Here is an 11,631-nt window from a genome sequence, read left to right as displayed (position 1 = left end):
TCTTCTAAATGAAATGCATTGATTTAACATGAATCGAATTTCATATACAAATTAAATAACAACAAACAAAAAATCGTAAAATATTAGTATATGATTACTTAAGATATGAAGAAACACTACTTGGGATTAACGACCAAAAGTTTAATTCGAACTAAGAGCTAGAAAAGAGGCAGCTACGACCCGAAACCTGCATGCTGCTTAAATATTTAGATTAAAGCGCAAAAAAGTCTTAATTTCGCACCACATCGAGGGATGACATTGACTGCTTAGAGGGATAACAATTTTTAAAAACCTCTTCTATATATTTAGATTTTTCATCGGCGAGGAAGATATGAGAAATATTAGGCCATATATTTTCGAAATGATTCACACCTAGGCCACCTGACGGGAAAACATAGGCTTCTATCTCAAGTTCTAGCAAATTATTAAAACTCAGCTTTCCATCTACAGCTATGTACTGATATGTCAGCACACTTAGAATCGAGTGAGCGACAGTTCAGCACACTGCGTGCCATGCATTGGGATGATGCAATCGGAACCGATTGATTGGTATGTCACGCAACTCAGGTGCGCGGAATGCAACGCATGGCATGCGAATAGCTTGTTGTTGCCAAAGTATGCGTCAACAACAGGCACATTTGGCACGAAGACTGCAACAGTTGGTGTTTTGGTGTTTTGGCGAAAAGCCTCTAGGGTATCGATTGTGTAGTGGGGAAATGAGCGAGTATGTCATGCATGGCGTGGTGAGATATTGGCAGCTATTCGAAATTAATTTCTTTATTATTTATTTCTCGAAAATATATTATTTTTATTGTGTTTGATCATTTTATTTCACTTCAATAATTTATTTTGTAGACTTTTTTGCCAAGAGAAATCTGCTTCTGCAGCTTGTTAAAATAAACGATATTTATTTGTGTGCATTTCTTGCATTGCTGACTATTTTAAATGCACATCTGTTCGAATTCTTTACTTCTTCCTTTTTTTGGTGACTGATCGTGTGTGAACATTTAATTTAAGCAACACATTTCCACACTTACAATCTTTGAGACATTCACACTATTTTTACCTTACTTTTTAATTGTATGACATTCTTAGCTGGGTACACGTTAAAGGCGAAACACGTGATATTTTTCGGTGATGCATACATACCGATGCATATTCAATATTTATGTACATATGTATGTATGTATGCATTTACAATACAGTATTAGGCACTTTTTATGTTGACGTATTGGGTATTTTTGCATGTAACTAAACATATTGCATTTGAAATAATAGGACGCTACGTACAAATATTGAGCGTGAAAAATTATTGAAATCATTGTCAAAACTGCTACATAAATAATCAGGATAACGAGACGAGTAGAAATCGCAAGAGTGTCTGTACGTCCGTACAAGCTGTATCTTTGAATTTGAAATGAATGGACTCGCAAAACGTTATTACTACTGACCCCCCCCCCCCCCCCCCCTATAACTCCGCCCTCTTCCATATAACGGTTTTGTTAAAAACTACTAAAAGATACGATAAATCAATAAAAAAGAGATAAAATCATACATGTGTACACCAGTGCGTATGTCTGTGAGATATATGTATTATTGAAATTCGGAGAAAATGTTTTTTTTACAATAAAATACCCTTGTGTAAAAATGGATTGATTCGAATCAATACTTCCCTTGGCCCCTATATACCTAATATAAAGATTTTCGAATTTCCAGTTGACTTTATACCTATGACATTCAAAATAAGTTAACATGATACTAAAGTTGATTGTAATCCATACACGCTATCGTCGAACCATTAAGTTGAACCCTTTCGCTAAATTTTTTAATATTGCCAACATCTGAAGGTATTTAGTCGTATTTGATCCATGCAAGTTGCAAGAGTATGAAATGTTCGGTTACACCCGAACTTAGAGCTACCTTACTTGTCTATGCTTTTCATTTACTGTATCAATATTTTACTCCAGTTTTGACTATCAACATATTTCTTTATGTACATAATTTATATGCGAGTTGCAAAACAACAGAATAGTTTGTATTCGAATGAAGCCTCAGTATTCATGCAAACATATATACATACATATATACACATGCGATACAATTATTTGTTATTTCTAATCGCCAGTCTCTCTGCCAACAACGCCTAAGTAAATACATGTATACATGCACTCTGCACTAAAAGCAACTGGTTATAAACTACTTTACAACTAGGATCAACCGGAAGACTAACTAGTCCACCGTCTGTAATGTTTGTACGCGCTGAAGTATTATGAAATTTCAACTGTCACATTTTAATCAATTATGTATACATAATAAATTGTTATACATATTTCACACTACTTCAAAACATATAAAGTATAATATCAATAAATTCAATTTAACCTATATTTTCGTCATACATTTTTTTTAAAAACACGCGAAATAACCTATAGCCAAATAACTTTTCTGGAATTAATATGAATTTAATATCAGTAAGAAGACTAGTTCGATTTTAGTTCCAAAATTCTATTTGGTAATTGGAATTTTTTGACAAGTTTGATGTTTCACAACGGTGTATATACATACATACGTATGTATGTTGTAAATTTTTGTATTATTCTTATTACTTGTCTCCACGCGATCAGCGCAAAATGCGCCAACGCATTTCTAATGCCAAAGCAGAGAGTCAAAATAAATACGAAAATTTTCCATTCACACTGTTCAACTTGACAGTGAATAAAAATTACGACCACATTGACACACCATTCGCTTATCTGTATCTCTTAGTTGGGGGCATGCAAACATAAATACCTAATATTAATAATACCAACATACATACCATATACTATTATGTTAGAAGACCCCGGCCACGACTTGTTGTGGCTAAGTTATAATTAAATTATATTTGAGTAACTGTTTAGTATAGTAAAATATTATTATCGAAATCAATTTCGGCATTTTTTGCTGTAAATATAGCCCGATTACCGAGCCAGTTATAGTTTAAATAATTATTTTGTGTCTGGGAAAATACTGTCAATTAATTATTTTTTTCCGTGTACAATAGTGCTGAAACTTTCAAGCAGTTTGGGGCACTTTGTATTTGGTTGCAGTTCTATTTTACTGTTCCGAGTAACAATTAGTCTAATCCGATTGTAAATAGTATTTTCTTCATTTGCTAGTAATGGCTCACTCTTCGCGGTAATTTTAGTTAAATTACCATGGCTATATTTTTTATACTTCAATATGTTATATTTACATAGCTAAATGACATAAATATACACGACGCACGTGTCAACAAAATTGTGTAATAAAAACATTAGCATATCAGCGTTAAAAAATGTCATTGACATTAAAAAAAAAAAAAAATTATCCCCACCAAACTCTCCTGTAAAGTTTATATTTATATTATTTTATAATATACTTACATACAAGCTTTCTCTTTCATATATAATACATATGTATATATATATCTATGTATATAGATGCACGGGTAAGGTTGACGATAACTTTTGTGTCACTTGCTTATATTACATAAATGTATGTATATGTATTCTTGTAAAGCTATTTGAAGTAAGAACGGATATAACTTATAGCGTTATTATCATATGAACTATTTAAATTAAGTTAGTGTTATAAAAATAATTGGCGCATCTAAGATTTAGTTGGCTGCTGAGGATAATCTTGGTATTCTGTTCGATATTGCAACAGATTCTGCAGAAATAAAGAAAAGGTATTTAACCGAAAAGATAATTTTCCTTTTCTAAAAATACAAAACTGTTAATTCGCGCGTTTTGTTAAAATATATTTACTCACCACTAGGTTGTTAATTATTTCTGCAATTTGACGCATTCATTTTCAATGTTATTATTGTTAATTTACATTCCTGATAGCATGAAACTTTGATTAGCTAATTTCCTCATCATAAAGAGCGAATTTGAACAACAAATGTCTGGCATCTATTTGGCACTTATTTCAACTTATGCAAGTTGATGGTTCCTTTATAGTTTCTTTGCTTATTCTGTTATCGGTTTGCAAACTTTCGATACATATATATGAGTACGTGCATACCTAATCAATCAACAAAAGAATATTCACACTTAATTGCAAACTATTGGCAGCCAACAAATGTACAGTGCCAACACAAGAATTCCACAACAAATTCATGAATATTCAGTAGTCTCTGTATTACAGTAATCTAATATGATCTGCAGGCGATAGCGCATTTGTTGGTTACACATGTACATTTAAATATCTGACAATTATGTTATATGCAGAAATATCATTCGAGAATAATGTTATTATACCTTTGAACTGATGCCTGTGCGTTAAAGAACGAAAAGACATCAAGAACGTGAGTTGACTCTGTAAAGCGCTTTGTAATAATAATTTGAAGTTAATAATAAAAACAAAATTACATTAGGCTCGCAGAGTGGAATACTTGTACAATGGGGTTTATACACTGCTATTTGCAAAATCGATAAAAGTAAATCGCGTAACGACGGGCTATATATACGAACAAATAAATACTCATACTACCGCAAAATATAAAAAAATTCTTAAGTAAACAAGATGAGCTAAATGCACCTAAAGATTAGAAAGATTCTTCTTCTCTCTATCTATCTGCAAACGATTTGTGAACCGATTAATGGAACTGTGCATCAATTTACTGTAATTTTACAGGTATTAGTTTAAACTGTCATCTTTCTCTTTTTAGATATATGGTACAATGTACTTTCAATTTTGTTTTGAAACCACCAGAATCCAAGATGAATCCATTTACGAATAATTATTGCAACAGACAGAAGATGATATTCGGACAAACCCGATCGACTGGTAAATGTTTCATATAAAAGGTAATAATATTTTATAACCTGAAAAGCAAACGAACTATTTCTTCATTTGTTGTTAATTTGTTTAGTAACAATTTCACCAGACCAGCTGTTTCCATGCAGTGCTACATAGCCAGTAATTAATGGCAACAGATGCACGGGCACTCGGAAAGGTCCATAAATAAGTTGTACATGCTAGTGAATACATACGTCCACACACGTATATACATACGCTTAACTCTAGGTCATATCGACAAAATCAGTTCAACAAGTTCATTCAACTTCCTTTGAATACTTGTTGTTCTTTGTCTTGTATATTTGTGTTATAAAAAAGTGCACAGTGCAACAATGTTATTAAAAGGTCCTTCTACTTGAATAAGCGGGGAGTCCTTTACTCACCTACATATGGGTGTATGCATGTACAATTTATTATACCCTGAACAGGATTTATTAAGTTTGCCACGATGTTTGTAACACCCAAACGAAAAGTTCAGATATCCTATAAAGTATAAGTATATACGAGTAAAAATTATCAGACGCTTTTACAAAGTTTTCCTTCATGAACACAGTACAATATTGTTCAGATCAGATTAATATAACATATAGCTGCCATTCACAAATCAAAATCAATATAAAGATAGGGTATAAACTTTTGTACTATACAAAATGCACCTGTGTAGGGTCCAGCTGCGGTCGTTCATTGCCAAAGACAAACAAGTCATCCTAATCATTTTCATAAACAAACCCCTTCATCTATGTCGACTATTTTTAGTTGGCTTGAACAACCGTTAGGTGCACAAATCTGTGCAGCATGTTGCGAGAATAAAAAATGTCGAATCGCCATACACTGTTGCAGATCCTGAATTTCTAAATATTTCAGCCGATAATCACACCCCTTAAATGGGTAAAGATACTTGACAAAACAGAGAATAAAGCATTAAGTTTGTGAATTAAACTCGGTCAGAAATCGGTCCGATTGTTCGAGGAACAATCTAAAATTATTAAAAGTTTTTACTAGATGAGAAAGCCAAGAATGTTTCAAGATGAGCTCCGTTATAAATATTACCAAATTCACAAAAACATATGCAAATTTATGTACATGTATAACTGAATATAATAATAACGATTTAAAGAATAGATACAATGAGATAGCTAACTGACGTGTAAATACTTGTATCCCCTAATTTAGTATACCACAGCATTAGCAACTGGGAGAAATTATAGCAGCCGCTCTAAAGCGCTTAGCAACAAGTGCATGGATACGAGTATATTTTGCAATAAACAGATCTATTGTTCTGGCACAAATACTAAGAGAAATAAATGAGCAACTGCGCTTGACAACAGCAACAGTTGCTGTTTTTGATGCGATATGCATTCGCGGAAATTGGTTGCCGGCTAATTCAGGCACCATGCAATCAAAACAAACGCATGTACCATATATGTATGTATGTACATGTACATAGGTCTCTGATCTATGTATGTAGTCAGGAATATATTGACATACGTACCATGCAAATGTGTGCAATTGGTGAAATACAATGACCAAGTGTAGCAGACGCATAAATAATAGGTATATAAGACCTCCACCAAAAACAGAGGTACATAAATACATACATATGTATGTATATATGTATATCGTTATCCTCAATTTCAGCGACTTGTTCAAAGAAAGATAGCACCTCACAGGTGGATCTACCATTATAAATCCCGCGTTTATCTAGGGTTTGCCTCTCCGCTTTCAAGAATCTGATTCTAGTCTATCCAACTTTTCCACCCATGATAAAATATTACCAACACATCACAATCCGTCAGTAGATGTTATTAAAATGCCTTTTATCGACATGTAACTTATATTATATGTTACTTATTTAGTAATTACTAATACTCGTATTGAAAAATGTTTCTAATCACTATGAGTCTGCTTCGTTCAGGTCTTAGTAATGTTGCTTTCTGGTGTACTAAAAACCAACAACATTTAAATATTCAAATTGCTGGCATATCTCTTTCAGCAAATCCTTCTCCTTCCTCATACTGTACAGGCGGTACTCAGCTTATTAATGCAAAGGAAATTTGTGCTCTCGGAGAGATTTTTATATGCATGTACAATGCTATAAATAAAATCAAGTTTTTCACACGTTTCCATTTTAATGTATTATTCTCCTTATTAGACAAGGTAGTTATGCAGAGTAGAGTTTCCAAGGTGCTCCACGGTCTCTCTCATGCCTACTTCCCTGCACTTTTTGTATGTGTCGTCGTTAGGTAGCCTATCCTGCTGCTCTAATATTAACTGAACTACACAATTTTATTTTACATACAAATAATTGATTTCGGAATGCTCTCTGAGCATTGTGGATTATTCTTTCGTATGTACATATAATATATGCTTGGAGGGTGCTCACAACGACGTATTTATACATCCATATACGAAGGTCAAACCAATGAAGAAGTGGATATCGCTTGGATGGAACAACCGGCCAAAACCATGGTATACATGAATACAAATAAATAAGCCGAATATCGAAAATAAGTTCAAATGCATCTCTTATACACATATTCACATACTATATATGTATGTATATGTATATTTGTACCTTTAATATATATTAATGAGTACCATATGCGTTCATATCCATACATATAGATACATACACATGTGTGCATTTGACTGTAACACAAATTGACCTACCTCTTGGATGTTTACATAATACATCAGCTGATACTGTTGTTTTTCATAAACAAACAAGAAAGCAAAAGCGAATGAAGAATAATAAACTGAGGTAGGAATGTATGTATGTTTGTAGTTGAAATTTATCGTTGATATAAAAGAGGAAAGTTTAAAGTCATAAAAAATACAGTCCGCTCACTTCTCATTAATTCTCACCACTCAATGTGTAGTAAATAGAATGATATTTCCAAAAATGATCGCTTCACTACAATCTTCTCCGTGGTAGGTACCATAATTGGTCACACATTGAAAACTGCATTAAAGCTTTAAATTTTAAGAATAATACAAATTTACATTCTGTCTATATGTGGATATATCTGAACAATTTTGCCATTTGTAGATCACATCTTTATCCAAACTGTTTGCAACTAAACTGCTTTTATCTATTGAGAGTTTCTAACTTGAAAGTTTATCACACTTGAAACAATTTCGTCTTGAGTACTAGACTTTGGTTTTTCTAAGGAATTTGCAATAAACTTACCAAAATTACTCTTTCACAGCACTCTGCAATCAGAGTTTTTATCGACTGGGTACTACTGTACGTGACGAAGAGGAATTAAAACGCTGCACCAAACTATTGGTATACATATGTTTTGGCTTTATATATTTATAAATGTTTGTATGTACATACATATGTATGTACATATATATATTTGTAAAAATAGTGATCTTTATGACACTTCGATGTTTTCGTTTTATTTTTTTTTATTTTTAATTTTGTTCGCTCTGCGAATGCACGTTTTTCGGGTTTTAGTGTTCTTTTTTTTGTTTTGATGTGCTGATAAGCTAAATATAATATATAGTACGTAGCGGCTGATTTTCTTTATTGATTTAAGTTTTTAGATTTTCTTTTTTCACATGTGCTTTTTCACTTATTGTATTATTAATTTTTGATACACTGGTTTTGCTGCTTCTATTTATATTTTATGAATTTCTTTAAATTATTTCATACACAAATACACTCACTTTTACACTTGTTACGTTTTAAAGCGTTTTAATTTTGTGTTTAATAAAATTCTTGATGAGTCTATTTATTGAATAAGGCCACAGGAACTTATTTAGTTGAGGAGAGATTGGCACAGCACAGAAACACTAATTTGATCGAACACATACCGATATACATACATATATACGTACATACATATGTCATCCTCTACATACACATATATATATATTGTATATACAATTTTTTTCAGTTTCTCGTTTTGTTTTACTTTGATTTTATTCAAGATTCACTCAAGTTGTATCAACTTTTAATGGCTGGCTGTCTTTGATGTTACTATTTCTTACTTATTTATTAACATATTTTTTCCATTTATTTGATCATAATCAGCATGGTTAAAATTTTCTTTGTGTAGCCGCAGTCAAACTTTTACGACACTCTGTGAATTAAAGAAAACAGAAAAACATCGTTATACTACAATTCAAAGAAAAATATTTACTTACTTTTAAACGATTAATTTAAAAGAAGTTATATATGTACATATATGTGTATATGTTTTTACATCTGTATAGGTATGTGGATTTATGTAGACAAAAGTGGAACAAATTTCCAAACTTCCCATAATATACTCAGGCAGGAATACTACTATGAAACTAGGCTACTGGTCGTTGCAGAAAGAAAGAAGCAGAGTCTTTACTCTTAAGACACCTAATCTATGCCGTGAAGAGAAAACCAGGACCCGGGGATGATTGTAGGGATTTGTTGAAAAAAAAAACTTTCAAAACATTGTTGCAGAGCATCGCGTCCCCATGAGAACTTCGGCTATGAAAGGAATTGTCCCCGAAACTAAAAACAGTTAAACTGATATAATCAAATTCAAGATTCTTAAAATTAAATTATAACGCTGAACTTTGTTTTTTTTTCCTGAAACTGGTGGCTTTTTCAACACATAACATAGCTTAAAGAATCCTTTAAGGATTTGCATATAAGTATGAACACAATAAACCAAATTTAATCTGGCTTTCACTTAAATATTAATATAAGACATTATTTAATATTTGACATTGGAAGAGAAAAAATACTTTCTCAAATAAAATTAAAAGCATTGTTGTAATAAGCGAATCCAAATAGTAAACATATTCACAAAAAAGCGAAATTCAAAGATGGCAAGCAAATAATATAGCTCGAACTAGTTGAAAAAATTTTCTCTTCTAAATGGCGAAGGAAGAACATTTATTTTTGTATGCATTTAACAGATTCTAGTTCTAGTTTCGAATTTTAATTTAATAACAAACGCAGTTTTTTTAAACGAACACATTTTCTCATCACACATGTACAAACATACATATCTAATTTTTTGCTTAAATTACTGTATATAAATATCATAATTATTCTCTTTTCGTCACTGGTGTAACTTGAAAATTTTAAATTATGCCGGTAAAATGTAAACAACAATGAAACAAATGTACATGCATATATACAACACAAGAGTCTCTTTTAAGAATCACTTTTTAGTTTTTCAGTAGTACAATGACTTTCTTATTTATTTAATAGTCCTATTAAAATTATTTTTACTTCACATACAATTTTAGTTCAGCGCTTTGAAGGAATGCCACAGAACACCTATACCTTTACCGTTCGTTGCTAGACTTCAACTGATTTAACTGTTTGAACTGCTACAACTGATTCGCATCGGCTGTTTTCGATACCGACTTACTACAAACCGTCATTGTTGTTATTGTCGCTGCTGATTCCGCATCTATTTACTTCTGCTTCGCTGTTGATACCGGCAATCGCATCGCAAACTGTGTTCACACCGTTTATTGTTATTGTTGTTACTGTGTTAACCATAAATTGTTAGGGTGGATAATTATTTAAATATTTTATGAAAATCATTTTCAGCGTAACTTAAGTGATAACTAAGTCACATATCTACAAATGATAAAAATCCATAAAGTTTATTGCCGTAGCAGCGATCCTTTCTAAAATATCGGGTTTAGGACATCTGCTTTGTTTAGCTAAATGTGTCATTTTATCATTGGATAAAATAAAAATAAAAAATACCATTCGAGAGTTTTAGATTACCTAGAGATCACCTTACTATGGAATGTACATAGACACACATTTGCCTAAGTATATACTATGTGCATATATTACACATTTTTATTTGACCGGCTAGATACACACACACATATTTGCTAGGAACAGATAAATACTAATACACTCTGGTTCACTCGCCTGACAATTTGTATGCTGGGTTTTGAATATATTCATGTTACATATATATTTTCGCTACATATGTATGTATAAATGTGCTACATGCAAATAAAATATGTACGTAATTATTGATATTGCAGCTCATCTTTGTCGATCTTCCTACTAAGCATTCGTGAATTTAATTTAGAACGGAGAACGTAAATGCTGATTGGTGGGAGTATAACCAGAGAAGTTTAGTGAATATTCAATTAACATTCTCTGATCAGGGCACTACTCAGAGGACCTTCGAGTGGTTACTTTGTAACTACTCCCAAATCTATATTAATACAATAGTTTTATTCAACTAATAGTTGTTTGTATCATCTAAAACTAATCGAGATAGATATAGGTTTATGTATATATAAATTATCAGGATGAAGAGACGATTTCAAATCCGGGTGACTGTCTGTCTGTGCAAACTGTAACTTGAGTAAAAATTGAGACATCTTAATAAAACTTGGTGCACATGTTCCTTGGCAAAAAAGTGAGGACAAGTTCGTAGATGGGCGTAATCGAACCACTGCCACGCACACAAATTGACAATAATCGAAAACCTATAAATTTCCATAACTAAGTCGCAAATTAAGATACAAATTTGTAAATTTGTACAACGAATTGCAACAACGAGGGGCACCCGTCCTTTGAAAATTTTTAAAAAGTGGGCGTGACCCCGTCCTCAAAAATGGTTTAATGTATATATATCCCAAGCTATATCACCCAGACAGAACAAATCATTTCGACAAATCTTGCGAAATCGTATGATAACTAAAGGCTTTGTTGAAAATTACTTAAAGTGCGTGACACCGTCTACATTTAGGTGAAATCATATATCTCTGGGCCTAATCAACCAATTTCAGCCGAATTTGGTACCAAGGATTGTTACAGGGCGAAAATGGTAC

The 11,631-nt window shown here is 32.3% G+C and overlaps 1 protein-coding gene across 3 annotated transcripts in view; it reads right to left on the bottom strand.

The window, feature by feature from the left end:
- The window catches only part of Sesn (Sestrin), a 58,346-nt gene extending 48,176 nt beyond the window's left edge, over positions 1-10,170 (bottom strand). For 2 of the 3 annotated variants that reach the window (XM_014243546.3, XM_014243766.3), the window contains exons 1-2: positions 10,061-10,170; positions 8,015-8,915 (exon numbers count right to left, since the gene is read on the bottom strand). The gene's annotated coding sequence lies outside the window, so the exon portion shown is untranslated. The remainder of the gene's footprint in view (positions 1-8,014; positions 8,916-10,060) is intronic. The other variant, XM_036367778.2, reaches the window with a different exon arrangement.
- Positions 10,171-11,631: the final 1,461 nt, after the last annotated feature.

Source organism: Bactrocera oleae, chromosome 4 (genome assembly GCF_042242935.1).
Source record: "Bactrocera oleae isolate idBacOlea1 chromosome 4, idBacOlea1, whole genome shotgun sequence".
Classification (NCBI taxonomy): Eukaryota; Metazoa; Arthropoda; class Insecta; order Diptera; family Tephritidae; genus Bactrocera; species Bactrocera oleae.
The sequence above is the reverse complement of the archived record's forward strand: the minus strand, read 5'-3'. Positions and strand labels throughout refer to the sequence as shown.